The sequence below is a fragment of the Leiobunum rupestre genome, chromosome 1 (assembly GCF_980474605.1).
Source record: "Leiobunum rupestre chromosome 1, qqLeiRupe1.1.hap1, whole genome shotgun sequence".
NCBI lineage: Eukaryota > Metazoa > Arthropoda > Arachnida > Opiliones > Sclerosomatidae > Leiobunum > Leiobunum rupestre.
The window spans coordinates 94,870,870-94,897,050 of NC_143384.1; the positions used below are offsets into that span (position 1 = coordinate 94,870,870).

At 37.1% G+C, this 26,181-nt stretch overlaps 1 long non-coding RNA gene across 1 annotated transcript; it reads left to right on the forward strand.

Annotated features, from left to right (window-relative positions):
• Positions 1–14,660: 14,660 nt before the first annotated feature.
• On the forward strand, positions 14,661–25,770 carry LOC149969017 (uncharacterized). Its single transcript, XR_016480743.1, has 3 exons — positions 14,661–14,743; positions 24,732–25,167; positions 25,237–25,770. It is a non-coding gene; the product is annotated as an uncharacterized LOC149969017 (long non-coding RNA).
• The last annotated feature ends 411 nt before the right edge of the window (positions 25,771–26,181 follow it).

Below are 26,181 nucleotides of genomic sequence, written 5' to 3' on the forward strand. Positions count from 1 at the left end.
AATATCGTCGGCAGTCAAAACTGGCATTCAAACCGATCTAATCTGGGTTTTAGGCTCTAGTGTGAACGTGGTTTATGTGAATTTCGTTTATTCATTCTTTTAATACCATAAGTAAGTACAAATTTAACACCTTGTGAGGCGTTTTAAAACGTATCTAGCTCATCTCCGTGTTTTCCCCCCAAAGCTAGTACACAATGTAGTTGGCTTGTGTAATTAATGCTATCATTAAATAGTCTCCCACAAAAAAGGTTTTTTGTTTAGTCTACAACACACATTTCCCTGCTGCTTGATTTTTCGCTTGTTGCAGCCTACTTCCAAGGTCAAGTAGGCAACACTTTGAAGCTCTCTGTCGCTCTTTTAATTCATCGTAGGAAAATGGGGAAAACAGGCATACTTTTCAACTCACCCCCTACAACTCCTTAAAGTTTTCGCATAACCTTTTGGAACACCTTGTAAACAACCCACGGAACCTGATAATGCAGAAGGAGACGTTCTATTAGACGTGGAGGAACAAGTATTTACTATCTTCGAGGATGCTCCTAAGACAAGTACAATGCAAGTTGGAAGTCAATTGCGATTCGACCATGTATATCTCTGGCGTATTCTTCGAGGAGACCTGTTATACCACCCATTCCATTTACAAAAGGTTCAATCTTTAAATGAGGCTGATTATCTTAGGCGATTCGAATTTTGTCACTGGTTTCAGGAGCAGACTGACGACGTCAATTGGTTAAGAACGCTCCTGTGACAGAATCTTTAATTTACATAATCGTCATGAGTCGCAGAAAGAAAATCCGCACGCGACTACCGTTAGGTGACATCAAATACAGTTTAGTCTTAACTTCTGCAGTGGATTTGTTGGTGACCATTTAATTGGAACTTATTTTCTACCACTAAGACTAAGTGATGAGTATAAGATACTTTACCAGAGCTGCTTTAAAACGTACCGCTAGCAGTAAGACCACGAATGTGGTTTGTGTGGGACGGAGCACCCCCTCAGAGGTGGATAGGTCGATGCGGAACTGATGCATGGCCAGCCAGAGCTCCCGATCTAAACCCAGGTGATCTCTACCTTTGGGGCCATATCAAGGAAATCGTATACAAGAATGAAGTTCGAGACGTTGAAGATCTACGTCAACGCATAATTGATGTCGGCGAAACAATACGAAAAACGCCAGTAATCTTACTTGGTGTTCGATAATCTCTCCGAAGAGGCACCCAAGCTTGTTTACACGCCAAAGGTGGCCATTTAGAACTTCTTTTGTAAAAACAATGATCAATGTAATGTTGTTAGGTAACCTTTGAGAAACCATAAGACAAAAAAATTAATTTTTTCTGTGTCTCTTGGTATTTAAACTCACCTTGTCATTATTCCAAATCGTAACGATAACATTCTATGTGCAAACTCTTAAAAAGCTTTTTCTAGCAGAATATTTTACTCACTCATCTCATAACACGTGTTTGCTCCTTACTACTCGAAGAACATGAATTTCTACCCATACCCAACTTTTATTTCTGCGGACATCGCCTCACTTAATTAATGGACGCTCCTTTTTTTGTTACGAATTTACGAGTCCTAGCAGAAGCAGACTCCACTTATAATTTGGTAAATACTAATTATTTAAGTATTAGCAGTAATACACTTCTCTGGTAACTTTGTTATCTATATTGTGTAAAAATAAAATAAAATATTATTATTAGTATTGATGAATGATGATGTTGTGAAGTTTGTTTAACGCTTTGATTAGCTTTTGAACCACAATAGTTTATTCTTTCACCGAAAAATTAGTGTTATCTTAATATATACATGCGCTTAATTAGTGCAATCGGAGCCGGCTCCGGCTCTAGGTTTTTGCATCCGGCTTTTTGGGGAACCGAGTTTTGGATCCGGCTCCGGCTACGACACATCCTCGGAGCCGTTCACGGCTCCGGCTCCAACCTCGGATCTGCCGAGCACTACTAAGGAATAATAGAAACTGCACATTTGCGCGTTTTTCAACGTTTTGGAGGTCGATTTTTGATGGCCAAGTACTCGGATACAGTTCAATTTAGGAAAACGTTTCTGAGGAAATTTTTCACTCCTTGTTACACAATGAAAACGCCTGTAAATTTATGTCAGACTTCACGAAACACCCTGTTTATGTATACAACAATTGCACGGGCTTAAGTCGGGAGTTCGGGCCCGCCACTCATTTAGTCCACCTCGTCCTATGCACCGCGAGGGGAACCTCGCATACTGAATGCAGGCAAAAAGTCGTTTGTTAAAAATAGAATTTTGTAATTCACAAAAGTAGAGGATTTAAACCCGTGTGATTTTTTTCTCTGGGGTTATTTTAAAGACACAACGACCAAGGTGAATAAAATTCGAAACAAAATCATTAAGTCCATATATTAAAAACTTATATTGGTTACAGCTAACAATATCGCCCTTTCAAAATTACAAGATATAATGAACAAAATAAGATCCTATTCGTATCCAATATTGTTTGGATAAAATAGGTTTTCATATTTAGTAATTGAATCAAATATGAAACATTTTAGAAACAAATTTCGATCAAAATCTAATCAAATAATTTTTGAATACAATTTGATGAAATATTTTCGTAAAGGAAGAACAAATAGATTAATTAATGTAGATATCCGTAATATATCACATTGAAATAATCATTTAACTCAAAGCTAAGCAAAAATTATAAATATTAAGACACAATATATAGCACTTATATAAATAAATGCAAGAAATGGTTGTTTGGAAATCTGCAACATTAAAACATATATACATATTTATATAGAAAGTCTATGTTTTCTTCGGTACAAATGCGTTCTCTTGTTAAATTACTCATATGACATTGTTTGGTGTTATATAAGTTATTACTCATAGTATATTTTCATAGTGAGAAATTGCAGGAACACAATTATATTTTCTCCAGATTGGATTGCTTTGGTTTTAATCAAATAAAAAAGCATTTAATATGTACTACAATATATGTAGTTTGTTATCGTTAAGGCACTTCGTGTTAATAGGCTCTTGGGACACAGTGCTATTAACAGGACCCCGTATTTACTTTATTTAGATGCCGGCTGTAACGCTGTATAAGTTTAAGTCTCTTTTTTAAGATATGAAATATTACAGTCTATCACTCTGACCTTATTGTGTACGCGTGGTAAAACTGGAAAGCAGGGCTTTTACTTCGGCTGCAGATTTAGACAGGCATTTGTGAGTTATTTGAAACAACCACGTTTTCTTTAAGTTGCCGAAAAATTTCGATGTCTAATGCGACTGTTACAAGCTGCATTTATTCATTCGAACCGAGACACTTATTCACAGCGTAACAGATACTACATTTTCATCTTAGCCGAAAGGCCGGGAAATTTCAATTTTCTGTTCGATCAAACATATATACCCTAGAAAATAGTTCAACGAACAATATTTACAGCACGACCGAACATAAAACATACACTAGCAGTTCAGTTTGATGCTATACAAAGTTATGACCAAAAAGACCGACACGAAATACCTTTTTCCAAGGAAAAAGACTTTATATATATTATATTGTCGTGTCATGAGGAGCCGTGCAAACGAAAAACCGCGCAAATGGAAAATATCTGCCCGAGTGGAAAACGCACGTGAATTTTGTATATCGAGAACAATTGCTTTATTTCAGCGTCGTGCCAATGTCTACGAATAAAACAACATTTTAATACCTTAACAGTTGACATAAATTTACTTAGAAGTTATAATTTGGTATATATGTTAAAGGTGATAAAAGAAGCGATAAGAAACATCATAGATTACCTGCATCCTGCGAACGTGTTGCCACTAGCAGTGCCGAAACATTTGATCACCTTTCCCTGTATATAGGTAATAATCAAGAACGATTCTATGAGCTTTTTGAAATGATAGCTCAAAATTTAAAATTTTCTCTCGCCTTTTCGTGTCATTTAGACAATACCAATAAAATTCTGGTGGCCATACACAAGTTTCTTGTTCGGGCTAAACATAATTTCAAATTTTATTTCAGTGATATGGCCTTTATCAACGAATAATTATAACTGCGAAACAACATAAGAACATTTAGCAGCAGTATGTTTATCCTTTAAAATACATTTAATGAATAGAACCAATTCCCTTTTTTGTAGCTTTCAGATGTAAAACTTCTCATAACTGTGAAACTATTTTTTTTTTTACAACTGTCAGCTGAACGTAGTTTTGTTACTTTCCAACGCAGCTGTTTCCTTCTTCACGCTGGTTTTACTCTTAATATTAGTTTGGCGGTAGATTTTAATTTCATTTGTATATTTTCTGAAGGTAGTTATCACCTTCCTGTAATATTTACCGATAAAATCAGTTTGTGGTTCAATAAACATTTTCATTAAGTTTATTAGGGAGTTCTTTTTTCTGAATTGAAATAAATTTTATTTTAGTGGATCAAATGTAAAAAATCAAGATGAAATACTAAAACTTATTTGTTTGTTAAAGTTTTCAGTGAATGATTCGACAAACACTCAATAATTCGCCGTCTTTCCAAAACAAATTCAGCATACGAATATGAGGATTTGATATAATCATCTTAACGTTGGAATTCAACGGAAGCCCGAGCGTAAAATATGTCTGCTGAATAGCGACCACCATGCAATAATCGGTGAAGAATTTCATTATAAATTGCATTGGACTGCTCACATATAGGGCACTCTGAATGTTTATCAGTTTAACTGATAGCGGCAGATCTCCGAATAAAGCCAGAGTTCCTACACAGTAATGATGAGCCCCAAAAGGGCGCAACCGGTCTACTGATGGAATCTCTGGCTAAAATTTTGACTTTTGATATGAGGATCTCCAATAACATTATTTTATACAACAAGTTGGCAAGCCAAAATATACCTCTCCTCGGAAGAATTGTCCCTAGCGGTATTAATTTCTCGAGATGACCCGTAAAGTTATTTACTAAAAACGTAATCCCAGTTCAATACCCCCGGTATAAAATTTGAATTATAAGTAAACTAATTGAGATGAACCAACCGAGTGTAATTTATTCAGAATATTAAAAATTAAGTAGTTACAACAGTGAGTTAGACGTTCTAAAACAATGCACAATTGAATTTAACCCTATTTATGGTACAAGTGTATCAGTTAAATATAATACGAAGCCAATTTTATTGAAAGAAATATCTAAAGAGGGTATTTGTATTTTTCTCGCTTACGAAATACTTGCCGCATCTTTAACGCTCATTTTATTCCAACACTCGCCCTTGATGAAGATACCGTATAATAGCTATATTCGACATCTGGTAGTGGACGACTCGTAGTCTTCCTGTTGACGTTGTGACACATACCGCATGGAAATGACCAATGCCGTCCAATATCCAAAATCATATAATGACTCGCACACCCAGGAAATCAATGACTGCATAAGGAATCGTAGATATCCAAATATCCACACCAATAAAAAATGAATTAACAAGAAGCGAAGACCTCACATTAATAAAGCACAAAATTCCACTTGACTAAACGACAGTTCGTATATCAATATACGTCAAACCAACGCTACCGCATTAATATATCTAAGAAAATCGGTCAATAAATTACGAACTTTCGACGCAGTTATCATGAAACGGATAAGCTCGTGACCAGACGTATCCAATTTCGTGGAAGAAGTAAATACACTTAAACAATTATACAAAATTCACGACACAAAGGATCCTTCAATAAGGACTGTTAATCAAAACTATTATAACGGCATTTAATTTTTCAAAAGAAATAACAAAACAAGATACGTCTTGCTCTTAAGAGATATTACATATTTCCACTAATCTATAAACGGGTACCGAAAATCTACATTTTATCAAGTTTACCAAATTTAGGAAACCACAAACCATTTTTTTTTGCAGAAGTATATTTTTCCAGTGTTTAAGGTCATGGATCATGTCCGCCTAAATCACGTGTGTACGCATTTATTATCCACGTGAGTTACACGAGTAAAAACACCTATTCAACACCTTTCAAATACTGACTTTACACTATCTTAACACCTTTTAACCACCAATGGTACACTTGTTACCACTAGAATAACACCATTCGAACACCAACCTTACACTTAAATAACACCCCCCAAACACTTATTATACACTTCCTCAATACCCTACTTACACTTCCTCAACACCCCACTTACACTTCCTCTACACCCTACTTTCACTTGATCAGCACCCTACTTACACTTCATCAACACCCTACTTACACTTCCTCAACACCCTTTTTACACTTCCTCAACACCATACAACACGAGTAAAAATACCTATTCAACACCTTTCAAATACTGACTTTACACTACTTTAACACCTTTTAACCACCAATGTTACACTTGTTAACACTAGAATAACACCAAGCTTACACTTATTATACACTTCCTCAACACCCCACTTGCACTTCCTCAACACCCTACTTACACTTCCTCAACACCCTATTTACACTTCCTCAACACCAATCAAACACTTGTCTAATAGTTGCTGACAAATATTTTGCGGTGATAATTTGACATAAAAAATAAACGATAAAATTAGGCCTTATTAATATTTTTCTACTGTTTAAGAAACAAGTTCAAACAACCAAATTCATAACGAAAAATCGTATAATAACAAGTTTATTGTAGTGGGATAGTGGTACATAATACGAATCAGTTTTCCTTTGATTAAAAATTAGCCAAATAAACTTTACAGGCGATTTTGTCAAATGAAATTAAAAATTTTAACAAGATGAATACTTTTCGCAATCCTCATTGTTGATGTTGTTTTCCTTGTTGTTTTCTACTTGTTGTTCAGCGTTTAAGGTTCGGTTTTGTTTTTTACCTCTGCCCTTGCTCGAGCTTTTAATTCTATTGGTCGCTTTTTTCAACCATTCTTTAATGATCTCTTCTATATCCGTTTCCTGAGCTTTTATGTAGCAATTGTTTACTCGTACAGCACCTTTAAAATTTAAACCATTTTGGTCAATTATAATGATTTAATTAATGTAAGAAAATATAAAAACAAATTAAAGAAGTATTCTTACTAATTACTAAATCTTTGGTCAATAAAATCTTAAATTAAATCACGCAAGAAATTTTCCCATTAAAAGTATTATATACTGCAATTAACTCTTAATTTAAATTTCTAATCAACAAAATTCTAACTGCTCTCTAGACTACACCACGACAACTGACCTTTTTACTATCAACAAACCATTAAAAGTATTAAATACTGAACTTAACTCTTAATTTCAATTTCTAATCAACAAAAATATAACTGCTCTCTAGATTATACCACGATAACAGACTTCGCTACCATCAACAAACCTTTTTTAGGTTTTCATGCAAGAAATTTTCCCATTGAAAGTATTAAATACTGAAATTAACTCTTAATTTCAATTTCTATTCAACAAAAATATAACTGCTCTCTAGACTGCACCACCATAACAGACTTTGCTACCATCAACAAACCTTTTTTAGTTTTTCATGCAAGAGATTTTCCCATTAAAAGTATTAAATACTGAAATTAACTCTTAATTTCAATTAAAAAGCAACAAAAATATAACCACTCTCTATACTACACCACCATAACTGACTTTTTCGCCATCAACAAACCATAAAAAAGGTTTTTGAATATACCTAAGTAATAAAAAAATTTGAACTTTTGTTTTAGTAATTAATACAAGCAATCAATGACTTATTTCAATTATTAAAAAGCATGAAAATTTGTTTACCTTAGTGCAATGAAATATGTCCTTTATGTATTATTTAGCGAATGTTACCATGCGGTCGTACAGGAAATTACAAAGGCTTAATGGAAATACACCAAAAATTAATTTAACTATAAGAATATAAAATATAATATATTACAGTTTAATAAAAAGCCTCATGCTTGCTTAAAGGATTTATCATAAAATACAACGATTTATACTATTAAATAAGCTATTAATTAAACTAATACACCAACCGAATTTATCCTGTTTTTTTTTTGCTCGTTATGAGCCATTGTAACGGGTGGGACAATACAGTCCGCTCGTCCATTTAATTAATCAGGTGCGAGATATGTGTTACGGCCACGCCAACGGGGGGATACTTGGGGATAGGGTTGGGACACCCGTGGCGGAAGTATGACAATCACCCGTTGGGGGATTAGTGGTCGTCCTCACACGGCCATCCACAAACTCTGCCTCCCGGACGCCTGGGATTACAAGAGTGAGTCACTACTCCCGGCACAATTTATCCTGTTCTATCGCTTAGCAGAGAAAAGTAAAATGGCTACGACGGTACGTACGACCGCCGCGCGGCGTCACTCTCGTGGATGGTGTTAGACTCGTTGTTGTTAATTTTTAGAAGCAACATATGGTGTAATAGACTAGTTAAGATACTCGTCCAACGATTGACAGGGCACGGGTTCGAGTCTTGGCATTGAAGTTCGAGGAATGTGATTTTCATTTTTGGTGTTAATTTGTTGAGGTTACAGTATTAAATGGTCAATCAATATTTATTTAACGATAACATTGTTCTCCGTATTTATTATTTTATAAGAGTAATTTTTTATTTTAATTTCGTTAAACAAATTAATTTTATACTCATTTTTAAATATATTAATTTTATACCTGATTTGTACTAATTATGTTTAGCAATTTATTTTTATAACTTTTTTTAAAGCATTCTTCTATTAGACTATACAAAAAGGCATATAAATTCCGTGGTATGTCTTCCATTCACGCCCAGATCATGTGTAAATTTATTTAATTAATTTGATTTCGTGTTGTAACCCAAATCAACACGTGTAGCTCACGTGACAATTTACACTAATTTCATTTTGTGTATGGTAACCCAAAGCAACGGTAATAGTTAGTGGAGGGAGCTGTTGGCTCGCGTGGCATGCAGGGCTTGCCACCACCCTCCTACGCATTGTAACCCGGCCACCTAAATTAAAGGCTTCAAAAGTCGCTTGATGACTTAGGCCTAAGGTGGTGCCTTTCGTATTAGCCTAGCTGATTATTATTATTATTATTATAAGTGTAAATGTACACTAATTAAATATCGTGTGCGGTAACCCAAATCAACATGCGTAGGTCACGTGTTAATTTACACTAATTTAATTTCGTGTTAGGCAACCCAAAGGAACACGTGTAGAACACATGCGTATATTATGAACACGTGTATTCCATTACATTTACCAAATATCCATGGAATTTACACGTGGCCTTGCTACCTGGGTAAGGGCCTAAAAAACGAGATACTTAACACTGACATAAACATAACTAAATCCTCAATAACTCTTATTTAACAGCCTGAATGAAAAACAAAACTTTGTAAAATAAACATTAGGTTAAAAAATTACATTTCATAATACCATGTACATAAATAATTAAGTGCCTTATTAATTATATTTTGTGCGGTACACTAAGCAAACACACCCTCCTGTAAACCATTTTGCAAACGTGAAATACTATATGGCTTTGGTGTTTTATTTTAAACCAGAAAAACCAGTGCAGACCACTTGTATTTGAATATCATTACGTGTACGGTAACCGAAACCTACACGTGTAGACCACGAGTATTTGTGCACGAATTTCGACACTTGTAAGTTAACCGAAACCAACAAGTGTAGGCCACGAGTATTTGTGCACGAATCTCTTTAAGTGTACGGTAATTGAAACCAACACGTGTAGGCCATGAGTATTTGTGCACGAATTTACTTACGTGTACGGTAACCGAAACCAACACGTGTAGACCACGAGTATTTGTGCACGAATTTTATTTGGTGTACAAAAACCCCAGAAACACGTGTGGATGACGTGTAATATTTCCACTATAATAACCTAGTATCCACCAAATCTACACGTGCTGTTGAAACCTGGGACAGGTCAGTAATTTATAATTATGCATATATGTGTATAAAAAATTTATTTATAGGTGAATTCTTATAGATTTTTACGAAAGATTTCTGAAGAAAAACACAATAATTTGGCGATTTTTTTAACAGCTGACCTTTCTTAAGAAAGGCTCTTTGGTAACTTCGGTTCGTTTACATCTGATAACATAGGCAACGAAATAATATTATCGTCCTTGGCGAACTTGTTTAGAGTGTTACACCATAAACTGATTTTGGATAACCTATTTCTTGCTTTAATGATTGTTGAAACTTATATTGGACTCTATTCACATTTTAAATTATCGAAGCAAATGTTTCTAAAATATTCGAATTAAAGCGCGCGATTGAACATATAAAAATTTAATCAAATAGAAGGTCAGTTAGGGCCAATGGAGGTAAGTGTGATCAAAATATTTTTTGGGAGTTTACTTGAAATAACTCTTAAACTAAAAATAGCACCCTCTTAAGAATTGGTACCATTAATACGGCCACTTTATCCTACACAAGAGAGGGGGATGTCCATCCGGTGAATGAGAATTTCATTCTCATTTACCGGAAGGACACAAAGCTGTTGCTTGGCTCCCGTCGTTCACCCGCTGCTTTCCCCCGTTCCTCCCTTAATCACCAGAATTTCTAATCACCAGCTGCTTTCCCCACCCCCATTCACTGGATACTTTATCTCTCGTTCACCAGCTCCTTTCCCCCATTGCTTTCATCCCTTCTAATCACCAGTTGCTTTACCCCATCCCCATTATCCAAAATTTGTTTTCCTCGTGCAGATATCTGGAGATTAGATTTTTACCCGTTTGCTTATCGCTTCCGAAACCCTTAATTTCTAATCTCTAGGCAATAAAAACAAGAAATATACATTTCCAATTTTATTTTACTTTTAATTACATGATTGCGTAAAACAGGTTCTAATATTAGACCGACAATAAAAATAACGCGTTTAAATCGCATTTTATCAATATAAAAAAAATTAACTCGATCTTCGTAAGGAATATGTACAAGTTCATTTAAAGGGTTGAAACGAACTACCTTCTGCAAGTGCAGTTTGTATAAATAATTTTATTAAAAGTTCTACCTCACCACGTCTGACCGGAATAGATATGAAATCGTCGTCCTCCAGTGCCGCTGACCTTGGTGGTGCCGGGATCTCCCATTCTTGCGAAAGGTACTTTTTTCCGATGGTGAATTATCCCTCGACGGACAGTGTGGAAAGAATCTAGCATGTTCCCATTCTGGTACGTCTCCTGATTCCCATCCTTCTAATACGCCATGGCACTTGTAACATCGTACTTCATCGCCCCGCTGAATATAGTAGAATCCAGCCTTCACTAGTTGTTCCTTAGTAACGTGTGGATTTCTCCAGTGACGAAAAGTTTCAAGTCGATACGCTTCGATGTCCATACTGTAAACTGATAGTTTCTATAAGCTATTGTCAACATTCTTAAGCCTAATTGGTTAAGCCTAAATTTCAATAAATGTTTTTCTATTTATTTTGGTTAGACTCTAAGACTATTTGGCTAGAATCTAAGTCTATTTACTTCAATTTAAACAAGGCCTAATTTCCCTCTACAGTAAAATAATAAAGTCACTTACTTTTACGGAAATCCTTAAGCCTTTGCCTGTAAATAGAGTCGAGAAGGCGGGGTACGGAGCGCGAAAATCTACGTGTCTCTTCTCGAGGAGGTCCAGGAACTAAAAGAACGCTGAGTCGTATATTTAGAGATCAAATAACACTCGAAACTTCAAGTAAATCCTGATTTCTCATTGGCTGAAACCAATTGACGTCACGGGAGATTGTAAAATGTAACCAAAAATAGAGGTTACTGCTCATCGGTTAGCGATAAAAAATTCGTCACGTGTTAAATTAGGCAAATTAGAATAGCTGAAAATACATTGCGCTTACTTCGCCCTAATTTACTTCTGATACAACTTTGATAAAATTAATCCTGTTTCGGGGTTCCCACGGGAGGAAATCTTAGAGACTTAACTAGGCAGAATACACTATTTTAGCAAATGCATATAATCCTGGTTATTGTAATGGTTGATATATACTGAAATGATTATTGTTGGATAGGAAAATAAAAGAATCGAGATAAAAGTTAATTTTTTTATTGAATAATAATTGGAATGGTGAGTAGAATCCTACTGCTATGGACTTCGCCCCCGTCGTCCCAGTATAATTGATGCTCCACAAATTGCAGAAGCATCCTGGGACCTCCCTTGGGCTCTCCCACCTCAAGGCTAACAGAACAATATATAAAATTTTAACTTTAGTACAGTATAAATAATTCGTGAAATTTAATTTATTACCTTATTCTAAGTTCAAATTTAATCGAATCGTCGTTTGCGCTTTGCAACACTACACCGTTCAATTCTTCAATTCTACATGAAGAAAATTAAAATCTAAAATTTTTGTTCTAAAAGTTATTTAAATCTTAAAATAATATTTACCTCATTTTGATTTCGTTTTGGTTTGCTCCGATCAAAGAAAAAAGGTTGGAATAATTTGTTCTAATTTTTTTACCCCGTTTTTATACCATTTTCCCACCCCACCAATTCCTAGCCCCTATAGCCTATCTCCTTCTTTTCCGTGATGAAATCTAAGTTAGAGAGTGTGGAATCTATTCAGTGTGTAAATAAGTGGGCAAAGTCGGTAAATTTTTACATGGGTTAAATAGTGTTCGTAGATAATTAATTTCGTGAGACTGGGAATTTCCACCATCTTCCTCTTAGCGTACGTCACGAGAAGATGGTTTAGGTTCGTGCAAAGTCTAACAAATTTACAGATAAGAGTCCGCATTGTAGTACGTTCTTGCATCGGACTGGTTGACTTAACGAAATTCTGGAAAAAAGGGGTAAGTGATTTTCAATAAAGAGTCTTTTTTTGTTACGTTTTAAAGTATTTATTAAGAGTGAAAAAAGTTACATAGGAAAAATTGTTTACAATTGTTTTTTTTCGCGTACATGAGTTTATATTATTAAATAAAATGGCAGAGTCAAATTTCAATCTTTTTATCATTACAAGGCCCAAAGCTAACTAAATCCCTGTTAAATTATCTAAGGCAATGTTTTTTTTTCACCAATCTTATTTTGCGTGTACTAAAGATATTTTGTTAATGACGGGTAGAAAACATCTTTCAATGGTTCAAGACGGTAACAGATTTCAATGACTTTTAGAAAGTACTTTAAATAGAACGTGCAGGAATAATGCAATAATATATTTCTACCAATGTTTTGTTTTCATGCTAGATTGCGTAAACCACCCCGTTCTCCTAACTAGTATACCAATACTTTCTGATTCTATTTTATTTTTTTGTTTTTGGATGGTTTATTTTATTCGAAAGTAAATGGTTTGGCGCTCGTAGAAGCGCGCGCATGTTTTCGAGAGAGGTCGGGTCATATCTCTAAAAGATACCAGATAGCGTGGGAATATATTGTTTTATCCTCTGGAACCGGATTTTTTCCAGTCAGTCACCATACCTCTCTCTCTAGCTAATGGATTCGCCAAATTCGATGTGATGATTTTTCTAGCATGATTTGCGAAAGATAAAAATATCTTGCTGTCGTTTTTTTCCCAATTTTTGGAAAACTTTGGTAGTACGTTTTTGTACTCTGTCCTTTAGTTCTATGCAAAATACACATTACGCAATATTCGCCGCAAACGTTACTAGTTAGTCCTTGCAATCGTCTTTTGCTAAATGTCCACGTCTTACACATTGAATTTAAATATTTTCTGATTGGGGGTAAAAATGGGGGAAGCCCCATTGAATCAAAATAGAATCCCCGTTTTCGGCCATCGACGTAGACGCAAATCCAATGAGAACCTGTTTCTCCCCCTTTATAAAAATTAATGATAAGCGATTGCGGATATTTCACCATGGGTATTAAATTATCGGAAGAAAAAACGCCTAAAAAGTTCGGTGTTTTATACAGTGCCTGAGATAAGTCCACGTTTGTCGTAGTCATTTTAATAGTCTCGAATAATGTTTTTATCTATCTGTAAACAAGATTGAAATTCAGCGTACACGATAACGACCGTAGAATCTTTTAAAGGGGTACCAAATCCTAAATCTAAACGTAGTTGCCCTCTCTTTACGGGGTTCCAAAACGTGACGTCACTGGCCGAATTGTCGGGGGTTAAATCAAAAGCATATAGGGCAAAGCCTAGAGGGAAGTGAGCCAACGCGATGTGATTTCCCTCGTCTTTGTAGAGTATCCCAGTTCCCGAGAATAGCGAATGATAGGCTAGCGTAAATTGTTTACTATTAAAATTAGGGGTCAACGCTTTCGAAGGGATTTGTTCGTTATCAACGTATAGAGCCAAATAATTTAGGTCGAAATTTTCAAAATTATAAGGATTAGACTTAACGGAGCCCTTATACGCTTTGTTGGTGGCTAAACCAATAATGACTCTGTTGGGCATCGGACCTAAGAATATATTGTCAAAACTATCGTTCTGAATAGAACTAGCCAATGTTTTAGCTTTAATTTCGGTACGAGTAAAGGGATATTTGGCATTGCTACGTAATAATCCTTGCTGATGGGCTAATAAAATTTTAGGCATAATTTTAACTTTACGTACAATTAGAGCAGCGTCTATAAATTCGACTTTATACGCGTCGACAGTGTCGCTAAAAAGGGTAAAATTATCGCTATTTCTAGTGAGTGAAACCTTAAGTTGTACGCCATTAATTAAATATTTGTTGAAATTAAAAATGTCACAAAAAATGTTCCCGTAAAGTTCAATTTCTTTTGATTCAGCGACTAGAGCCTGACGTTTTATGAATCCGGCGTTTGTTATCAGATCCATACTTCCAGCCGTGTCATCGTACCATCCAGATGTCGCAAGGTGAGTGTTTTTTGCATCGTACCCAAAGTTGAGCAAGGTTTCGATATAGGCCCTATAGGGGTAATTTGCGGCCGATGGTGAAACCGTCGTATCATTGAGTTTCACTTCGCATTGTTTGAATAGCGAATGCAGAGAATTGTTCACGAGCGAAACGTTCGACCCGGCATCCAAGTTGTCACCGTTGGTCTTGACGATTTTGACTTTACAATATATCATTGTCATTGCCAAATCTGTGTAAGAGTCTCCCGTACCCGGTACCACGAATTCGATGATAGAACTGCTGTCGATAGATGAAATTGGCTTACACCATACCGTTTGACCTTTTTCAACGCTGAGTTGAGTTGGTAGTTCGTTGAAAATATTTAATTCGCTTTTAAGTACTTCCATTTTTAGAGAGCAAAAATATCACGAACCGTACGCGTGAACTTGCGGCGTTTAACTGAACTCTTTTTCTTTGCGCGGGGGTTCTTCTTCAATGCTTTCTTAGTAGTTTTTCTTCTCTTGCGACGACCCGAACCTTCTTGCGCTGCCATTTCGTCCACAGTTTCTGTCATTCGTTTATTGGCTGACGTTTTTAAGTCCTGACCTTGCAAGACGTCTCCGAGTACTTTCTTTAGTGTAGAAAGAGCCCTTTTTCCCACGTATTTGGCAGACTGTTTTAGGAATGGGAATACAAACCTAGCTAGCCCTGAAAAAAAGCTACCAATTCCGTGTCCTTTTTGTCCCGCAAACCCAGAGAAATAAGGTAAATCTACTCCGCCCCCCGCCTGATTTAAATAATATTGCATGTAGGGACAATTTCTATCAACGTACTGATAAGCCATTTTTTTACTGAGCTCGTCGTAAATGTACTTTACACGTGACTGAACCAAACTGAAATGGCACGAATTCACCTAAACTAGTTCTTATATTAATGTCGATACAGTCAAAATAATTTCTACTCAGTTTAAGGTAATGCGGAGAATCAAAAGTTTTTGAAACGGTTGATCCATTGGGCGCGTTTTGGTCTACAACAATTGTTCGCAAAAGGGGGTCACATGTATCCCCAACCATTTCATTTCCTACCAAATCGGAATACACGAACATAAGATCGGGGACGAATAAGTTTAATTGCCTAGGGGAATCTGATCTGAATGCTAGCTTAGGTGAAATATCAGTAACATTATCTCTAAATCCTAAAATTTTCCTCAACTTTGGCGTTAACTCGAGTTGGTAATAATGTTTACTATAGGAAGTGTATTGTACGTGTCCACTTTCTAAACTATATTCAAATTTTCCTAATGAATCATTATCGAACTCTGAATTAGCGCTTCCCTTTAAATCAAGGTTCAAACTTTTAATACTTTCATTAAGTACGGCCAAAAGTTCATGAGGATTTTTGTAGTAACCCTGAGGTATCTCGCGGAAGTCGTACGTATATTTGTAGTCTACTATGTGGGCTGGAGGTTTCGATAGTAATTCCTTAATTTCTATTCCACATCCCATTGGTTCGCTTACGTTATAAAAAGATAAAGGATAAATAATTTCTACCAGGGCAATTTCCCAATCTCCGCGTAAACTAATGGGTTTGGCCAACGTTGTAGAATACGAGGCTAGAGTATTTTCTGAATTATTCTTATTCTTATCTCTAGTATTACTAGGAAGAGTTATGTAAATCCCAGACGTCATCATCTTGATTAACCCAACTATTAAACGATGGAGGATATCCTAGCCAACTAACGTGCAATTGTTTTTCTCCGTTTTTAGTTCTCTGACGTAAAACCTTGTTTAACTTGAACGAACGAGGCGCACTGACCTTTTGAAGCTCTTGAAAATAGAACGTCCCTTTTATATCGATTTCTGATAAGTCTTTTATTTTATAAACGGGGGGATGTCTTTTAACTATAGCTACGACTTTAAATATTTCTTCGGTATAATTAGCTTCGAAACCCTTTTGAAATATCATTTTAGTTGTATTTTTTCTAACCAAATCCCTTACTTGGAATTGCGGTTTCATTTTCAGTTTCTCGGCATAATATTTAGAGTATATATTATTGTACACACGTAATACGTTATTTCCCTAAACGTCATTAGGGGCCATTTTAATTGAGCTATGATAAGAGGAATTGTACGCTTCGACCAAGTCCTGTAAGACTTCCAAATATCTATTTGTAGAGTGATGGGTAAAATATCTATACATTTTTGTTTTTAACGTTCTATTAAACCTTTCTACGATAGAGGCTTTTATTTCGTCATTTTCGGTACTAAAAAATTTAACTTTATTCTTTTTGAAATATCCTTGTACTTCTTTATTCCTAAATTCCGTGCCCTTGTCCGATTGAAATTTATCTGGAATTCCGTCTTTAAAAACAATTTTTATATTTTTCAAAACCTCTTTCCCCGATTTAGTTTTAAGAGGTAACCCCCACGCTTTTCTACTAAAACAGTCTATAATTGTTAAAATGTATTTGTATCCGTCATTATCAGCCTCTAACGAGCGCATATCGTTAATATCAGCCTGGTATTGTTCCCTTATATTACTAATTACTATTTTATTTCGTTATAACTTTTTATATTTCGGCCTATGCATCGTAAAAGTGTCGATTCCTCTTAACCATTTTTCTACAGTTTCTATACTTAAGCCGTGAGACTTTACGGACTGGAATAACCTTTCAGCGCCTCCGAAAGAAGCCGGATGCTTCGGGTTAAAATATATTTTTTCTAAAATAGCTTCGCCCATACTTTCGACTTTTGCGCGCGACTCCTTGTTTGTTTATAAGAGTGATGGGAAGAGTCAGACGTGGAGTGATCTCGGTCGAGGCTACGAATGGGGCGGGGCTTATCTGTCCTGCGCGCGCGCCCTCTTTGAGGAACCGGATATTCGCGCTTAACGGGAGAACGTCGTTGTCGGGTTCTCGGAGCTAGCGGGGAGGGAAAGCCTTGGATCGCCGGTGAAGAGTTAAATTGGGTCATATTGGAAATAAACGCGAAATATCCGATAGGTTTTGGGTAGGCTTTAGGATTTAAATACGCCATGGCAATTTCGCTAATATTGGAACCTTTAATAGGTCGACCGTTTATTACGAGCTCCCCGTTTTCATCCCACCGTATTCTTTCGGGTACAGTTTCCAACTGATCCACCATGCTTTGCGCTTTTTGGTAATATATCAAAGGCAAATCGTCTATCCAGTCCCTACTTAACGAGTCGAGTGCGGGGGCAATTTCGATTTCTTTAGGAGCCGAGGCTTGCTTACGTTGATTTCCGTGTCTCATTAAAGCTTGTTCGTATAAAATCCATTTCGAGGCGTCGTCTAAATCTTTCATATTTAATATTTGGTCCATCTTAACGTCTAATTCAGAGACTGTCAGAGCGAGGGGGTGCGGGAACGGGTCGGGCTTTAAAACGCCGTTAGGGACGAGAATCATTTTTCTGGCGTGTTTCATTGTTTACTGCCGAATATAGAACCAAGAAGGGTTGAAACGACGGGTAGAAGAAACGAGAAAAATCGGCCCCCAGACTGAACTAACAATTTCTTTTTACTTTTCCAAGCTACCCGCTTACTAGCTAGTTTTCGAAGGGTATTTTTATGACGAGATAACCTGGTTTTTTGGGTATTTGATAGTTTTACGTTACCAATTAAAGTGTTATGAATACATTCACTGATAGCGTCTATGAGGGATTTGTCGGCTTTAGCTAAAATGGCTTTTCTTTGAATGGGTTTGCAACGACCGAGATATCGGAGAGCGTCTCTCTCGATACGTACTCTACGAGACATGATTCATAACTGATTGAAGTTACGAAATGTAAGTTCTATTTATTTATTTAGGGAGATAAGCGTAGCACGTTTCTCCCGGTAAAATATTAGTTAAGACTCTTTGATCTTCGGGACAAGTTTGAGTTAAATTGAATACTAGGTAACCGTGAGGTCTCGAAGTCGCGTCTTCGTAGGCGTCAACTACAAAACGCCACTTATCAGGGAACATTTGTCTAGCGAGATAAGCCACTTGCTGACGGTCTCGGGGGCTTTTCAATAAAATTATGTAATGCGAATTCAGGGAAATGGTTCTGCTATCTTTTGATTGATGGAATAAGTTTTGTGTAATAAAAATAACGCTTAGAGAACGGTGATGAGTCCCTTTCACGAATAAATCGCCAATTTCACCTTTACTCTCGCTCATCTGGTCGTCGATAACTAATAATATAGGATCTTTTCCGTCATAATCAGATAAAAAAGGCAATCCTTCTTTAAAAACTACCCTGTGCTTCATTTTATCGTATAGAGCTTGCCATTCTCCGTAATACCAATGTATTTCTTTGAAACCCGGAACAAACATTTCCTCTTCGTGATTAATTATAGATTCAATTAAATAGCTTTTGCCACTCTGACTCGGGCCTGCCGTTACGCAATTAAACGGACGAATAAATTGCATGGTTATCTCCCTTCGAGTACTAGCGTACAAATGAAAATGTAAATTAAAATTCGGTTAAATTTATGGGACTCTTCAGCGGAGGAAAAATATAATCGAATAACCTATTTCATCCCTTACCCCGTATAGGCTTGATATTCCCATTAGAGTCGCAAGACTATATTTACTTTAGAGTCGTAAGACTGAAACCTATATTCACTTTAGAGTGGAGAGACTAATTTTTAGCGAGAATTAGCGATTGGAGGGCTCTACGTCCCCGTCCTCAGGACCAATTAGATTCGCTTTATAGCCGTAGGGTACCGTAGTGAAGTCGTCCAGTAACCGAACCTTGTCTACGACGGGTCTATAGATTTTAGTACGGTCGACGGAAACGACCGTATGATCGGGTAGACGCAAAATCTGCCTCGGCTGTGGTACGGTTACTGGCTCGTTCGTTTCTCCGTCGACACCTATCAATCTTTTAAGCGTGTCCATATTAACCAAATCTTTAATGCCTTGATTTATACGGAACCCTTTGACTTTCATTTCGTAGGAGACTTTACCGGTCGTAGGGTTCAGTACTTTAAAGGCGTAATTTTTTGCGCCACCTGTTGCCAATTCTTGGATGTACGAGCCTTTTCCGTACTTTTCCAACTCATCGGTCATGTCTCCGAGATAGTTTCCCGTCTCAATATCTATTCCATCTCGTTCTTTTAGATAAATGCAACTGTCCGTATCATAATAATACGTAAGCTGGCCTAATCTCCGTAAATAAGAGTATTACTTGATCCTAGCCATTGCGGTCGTATAGGCTGCAATTACTACGTTCGTGTTTGGGTAAACAAGATCAATATCTTTCAAAAACGCCCACTTGATCACGCAATGCGTTTGACTTAAGGGAATAACCGATTTAACTTCTATGTCGGGGTCTAAGAATAAATCGAAAAACTTTTTGGGATCGCTAATAATAGCCGATTGGTCTTTGCGAGGGTTTAAACCAAAACGACCCCAAAAAGAGTTAAGACAAAGCTTCGCGATGGTACGAAGACCAGGGTTATTTTTAATATTGGTAGGATCAAGTTTTACTCCTTCCTTTTCGTAATATTCGTCAACGTATTTCTTAATCTCTTCATCGGTCTCTATTCCCGTGGGTAAGCCGCTGGATTCCTGTTTGAGTTTAAGAAACGCGTTGACGTACTCGGAGAAAAGACCGCTCTCTTTCGATATCGGGTCGTATTTTACTACCTCGTATTCCCAAATTTCGTGAATAGAAATGACAATGTAACCCATTTCGATTGCCAACTGCACCTCGTCTGCAACCCAAGTACCAGTTATTTGTCGTTCTGAGTCTTCGTGGGGACAATCCTGCTGGTTTCGAGACTCACTACATTTTTGGCAGTTGGCAAACACTAGTTTCGATCCTATTCTTTGGGGTAAAACGGGATGGTAGAGAGATTGTGGCGGTAATATTGTGGCTTTTATTAAACCGTTTACGGTAGAAATGTCAGGGAAAGGAGCTTTTACATGTATTTTAGGGTGTCCCACGGGTAACTTGCAATACTTGTTACACCATGGATAGAGTGAACAAATATCAATGTATTTAATTTCCTCCCCCTCTTTACACTTGTGATGTAATTTCAAGGCTGACGTACGTCCTCCGAAAAAGGCTTAGCGGGGGCGTATTGGCTCTTTAATTTTTAATTTTTAATTTTCGGTAGAAAGATAGGCGTCGATGGCGGGGTTAGTACTCCTCTCAGCTTTGAAGGTACATTCCCATTTTTCATGGACAGTGTATCCCAATTGTTTCAAGCGGTTAGTGGTAGCAATGGTTGACGCGTATCGCGAATTATGGGTCTGTGTGTGGTCGCCGTATAATGCTAAGTTTCTATTGATAGGAAAACACTTTTTACAGCCGTGAAAATAACATCCGTGATATTGAAACCCTTCGTTATCGAGAAGTCCGTCCACGTTAATGTTAAGAATTCTAGGTTCAAATCCATTAAAAGCAGGCTGAATTTCCTTCCCCCGTAAGTGAGACTCCCATTCAAGCCATTCGATCGCTCCAAAACTCTGGTTGCAGTTCATACGATAGCCGAAAGGGGGCACTACACCAATCGTATCGGGCTGTAAAAAGTGTTTCCTAAAGATAAAACTGCATACTCCCGCAATCGTTATCGCGGTTAAGAACGGGTCTATTTCGAATTTATCCATGAAAATAGAACGATATGATAAACAGCCTTGCAAAAGAATGTTTACGTCCTGGCGGCAGTACCGGATTAAATCTCTTTTATAATCAAAATAATTAAAGTTGGGGTCCGAATTACCGCAAGCTTTGGACCGGGAATCGTTATACCACTGGATAAATTCATCGTAGGCCTTACCGCTTAAACGATTAGGGTCGTACGCGTCCATCGGAGGCATGTCATTATGTAGTACGTAATTGGTTTCGTTCGAACGGGCTGGATCAAATTCATGGTCTACGGTATTAAACAGTAAATGCGGGAAATGTCCCTTATTTAAATTATTATCTAAACCGAATGTGGAAACGAATTGAGAAAGTGCAAAGGGCATAAAATTTAAGGAATCTAAGAATTTTAATTTTTTATACTGTACATTCATGAATTTGGTCCCGTCTGTCAAGACTTTAGGGGTCCACATTAAATCGACCATTTTACGTACTATAAATTGCGCGTCGTAACCTTTAGCGTTATGGGCGATACATATAATCTTATCGGCTACTCTGTTAAGCGTACGAAGATACTCTAGAAAGTCGCCGACGGGGTCTTTTGAGAGAAATATTTTCTCCCGAGGACCACTACCGCATTTAGCACATGCGTACTGACTATCTTTTTCTTCGAAACAGAATTTACACGCTTTTTGCGAAACGCATAAAATTGGTTCGTGAATCAAAGCATTGGCGTCAGTACGATTTGTTTGTTTACATTCCAAGTCATAAAAAACAAAGACTTCCGTTTTTGGAGTACTTCTCTTAGTTGGTGGTGATTGTTCATTGTCGGAGTCGTGGACCCGTTTATTATTGCTATTTATTCGAGAACGAGTAGTTTTATCGGCAGAATCTTTACGGTCGGTCTTTAAAGGTTGCATGTAACATAGATGACCTGCGGGGTAAAACTCACTACACGAAAGATAATAGGTCTCTCCACAAACGTGTACTGCCTTACGCTTAAACATACTGATTAATTTTCCACAAAGATTACAAACGTAAATTTTATTACATAAGGGCTCGGCTCCTGATAAATGGTAATCGTAACAATTTTGATTAGGGAAAACTCTTAAACATGTTTGGCAAGTTATTTTATCTACGTCCTTCAGGCAATCTTGCTGTCTATGGCAACTATGACAGAAAAGAAGGCATTTATGGTCAGTGAGATTATTAAAACCTACTAAACATTTTCGCAAAAGTAATTAAACGCGAAAAGGGGTTTGGGGTTAGTAATTACGTTGAAATATGTGTCAATATTTAGAAGATAAAGACGTTTGCGGAGAGGCCCTTCTAGTTCCCTCTCTTCTTCGACGTCGCCGAAAATAACTAAGGGTACGGGATCGCGTAATCGAAAAACGATAATACTGTATTCGGGCAAGATTTCTTGGAACCGAGTTAAAGCGTCCGGACCAGCGCATTCTTCGTCTGTTAATGCAGAATATACCAAAAGGGTCCTAGCTTCGCGGGTCTGTAATTGCGCTTCAATATTTTTTCCTCTACACTGTCTTATAGTAGTATATTTTCTTTTAAGTTCTCCATCATTTTTATTATCCATGTATTCTCTATGAGCTATGGCTACTACAAGAGCGCGTGCTAAACAAATTTTATCCTGGTTATTTATCGTTATCGTGCAATGTTTATAAAAAGAAAACTCTTTTTCAAGGGAAATCCCTAAGCTAACTGATCTAGTTCCTCCTTGCGGTAATCTGACTCGGTTAAACGTAACCGTAACTATTCCTTCAAAAAAACTACCATCGTTCTCGGATCTATAGCTTTTTTCATCGATATACGTCATCAACCATTGCAAGTCTAATTGGTCCCGACGCCGGAAACTGACGTTAATTTGAAAACCGGGGTTAGTGACGTTCACGAATGAAACCGAAACCATATCTGAAGGCAAACAGTCCTCTAATAGGGTTTCCATCAATATATAAATACCATTTTCTATATTATTTTCTAACCGGACATTTAAAGTCCGTCCCATTAGTCCAAAATTTGGAAAATTTTGGATATTATTATTCAATATTTTAACAGAACCTGGTAAATTAGGAAAGGATGGGGGCGTTATTGGAACGTCAACCAGCCCACCTCCAACTTGAGGAGGAGACGAAGTGGGGGCTGCCAAATTTGCGTTCTCGGGGTTCGCGTTTTTCTCAGCAGTCTGAGACAGTGGAGGTGAATACTGCGGAGCTCGTGAGGGGCCGGCGACCGCTATAGGGTAATTATTACGCTGAGGGGAAATATTATGAGGGGGCCGGCCACTACTAGCAGTACGTGCAGCTAACAACGCTTTAGCTTCCTCGAACATTTCGGCAGCCCTTGCGGCTGCGACTGCAAGTTCCTCCGCGTCCCGTCGGGCAACTTGTACGTTCTCAGCTAAGCGCTTAATGCTGTCCGTACTGGGGGGCGACATGATAAAATTATCTTCCAAAGATAAAGAGTGGCACGTGTCATCTGATTCTAGAAAGGGTGAGGGAGCATCCATAGGCGTATACGAGGGCGAATAACGTACTTCGTCAGGTGGGATAGAACTAGGTCTTAAAAGGGATGAAGGTAAATTAACGATAGGGAGCGAACAGATTTGATGGGTTAGTTGATATTCTCTAAGATAATCTCGTACCATTGTCATTTCTTTTAAACGTTCCAATTGCGAATCAGTTACTGTAGTTAAGGAAAGGGTAGGGTCTTCGGTATCAGTTAAATCTATTATTTCCATTTCTGGAGAATCGGGTAAAGTTACTATGGGTACTTCAGGGAGCTCGTTATCAGTTATATCAATCAATTCAGGGGAGTCGATTATAATCATTTCCGGGGTATCAACTAAATTAATTTCTGGGTATTGTACACCTTTCATTTTAATGCCAATTTACTTAAACCTTATTCAAAAAAATTACGATAAAAAAAATCAAAATAAACTTACGTAGAGAGAGAGAGAGAGGGCGCGCTTCAAAAATCCTGGTACTAGACGCACAAAGAACAACAATAGAGTGACGTTCCCCCGCTTCAGGCACCCCCTTATATAGGGCCTAGGGGAAGATAGTAAGCTTCTCTTATTCCCAAAGAACTTGTTCAGTTCTCGAGAATATATTAGGGTTATGCTAAAATTTATACTTATTTACGCAAAATATTCCATTTAACTTCATTTCCGATATGGACACTGAAGTACAAACATCTGCCATAATCACCGTCCTGAAACAACCTTCTAAAATTATAGCCGTAGTTATTATTTTAATTACAATTTTCTTATTTGAGTTCATTTTGTGGTATTTTGAAAACGTTTCTACCGTAAAATTGTAACTTTTTCCACTGTAGTTCACAAAATGGTATTAAAAGTATACTAATTTTATGTTAATTTCTATTAATTGTATTGTTTTCTAGGATATGATTGCATCACAAGCTCTCGAGAGGAAACTACAATGGTTTTTTTTTCTTCTTCCAAGTGGATTAATATGTGACGTCAATGGGAATAATTAGACGCAGTTTCGAGCACGGGACGGTTTAATTTCGAGTGTCTAGAACAATGGGTTTTTTTTCTTCTTCCAAGTGGATTAATATGTGACGTCAATGGGAATAATTAAAGGCAGTTTCGAGCACGGGACGGTTTAATTTCGAGTGTCTAGAACTGTTATCTCAGAGAGACAGCCGATAGAATTTGAGGGTTATTTGAAGTTTAGATCACGTGATGAATTAATCTCAACAAGATAGGAACTGATTAATCTCCCATGCGTCATTTCTCTCTGAGACGCTAAACTGAAAAGAAGTGCATCCGCTTTGCTCTCGTCATCTACCGTAAACATGGAAAAACGATCTATTGGTAAGCATTATTTTATTAATACTATTACTATTTCAATAGACAAATGCTTAACATTTTCATTTTCTATAGCCGAGACGCATACCGTATCCAAACGCAGGGGCCAAGAAAGACGTATCAACGTTAGGAGGATCAGTCTACATCTCTTTTGGTTTCGACGGATCAAAATTACAAGTTCTCTTCTTCAAAAAATCGAACGAAAATATTCTGTTCCTGACCTCCGAAGCTTTCACCAATCTACTCTCTCTTTGGGGAGAGCTTTTCGCCGCTACGCAAACCGGAGCATCGTCTCTAACCCACAACATCATCGACTATCACGACAACAACGTATCCGTCGTCGCCACGACCAACAACAACAAATTGAACTCTGCCTACGGTCATGTTCTGGATCTGGGAGCTCGCGAAATCGGTGAGTTCCAAAAAAAATTTATTTTATTCGGTTTCAAATAAATCTTTTAAACGAACATAAAAATGTTATCGAATGCATGTACTTAGCTATTGTTAAAAACCTTAAAAAAATTCACGAATTATTATATGGAAAACCTTTCGAGGGTTTATTTTTGTACCCAGATCAAATTAATTCGTACCATCAAGTAAAATCTTATTTTGGCTGTTTTAAATCACCCTCGGAAGTAATACAAGATTTTACTAATTTACTCGTAGATAATCAATTAACCTGTAAACTTAGCTACTTTAATTTGTTTTCATTGTGTAATGCACAAGATAACCATCTAATGGAATATCTGATAGTACCTACTAACATGTAAACAAAGTTCTAAAATAAAATAAAAAATTAATTAAATTGAAAATAACTTGTTATTATTGCTTATATCCTAGAAATTAAAAGGGGTCGGAAGCGATAAGCAGACGGGTAAAAATCTAATCTCCAGATATCTGCGCGAGGAAAACAAATTCTGGAGAATGGGGATGGGGATGGGGAAAGCAACTGTTGAACGAGAGATAAAGTATCCAGTGAATGGGGGTGGGGGAAAGGAGCCAGTGAATGGGGATAGCAAT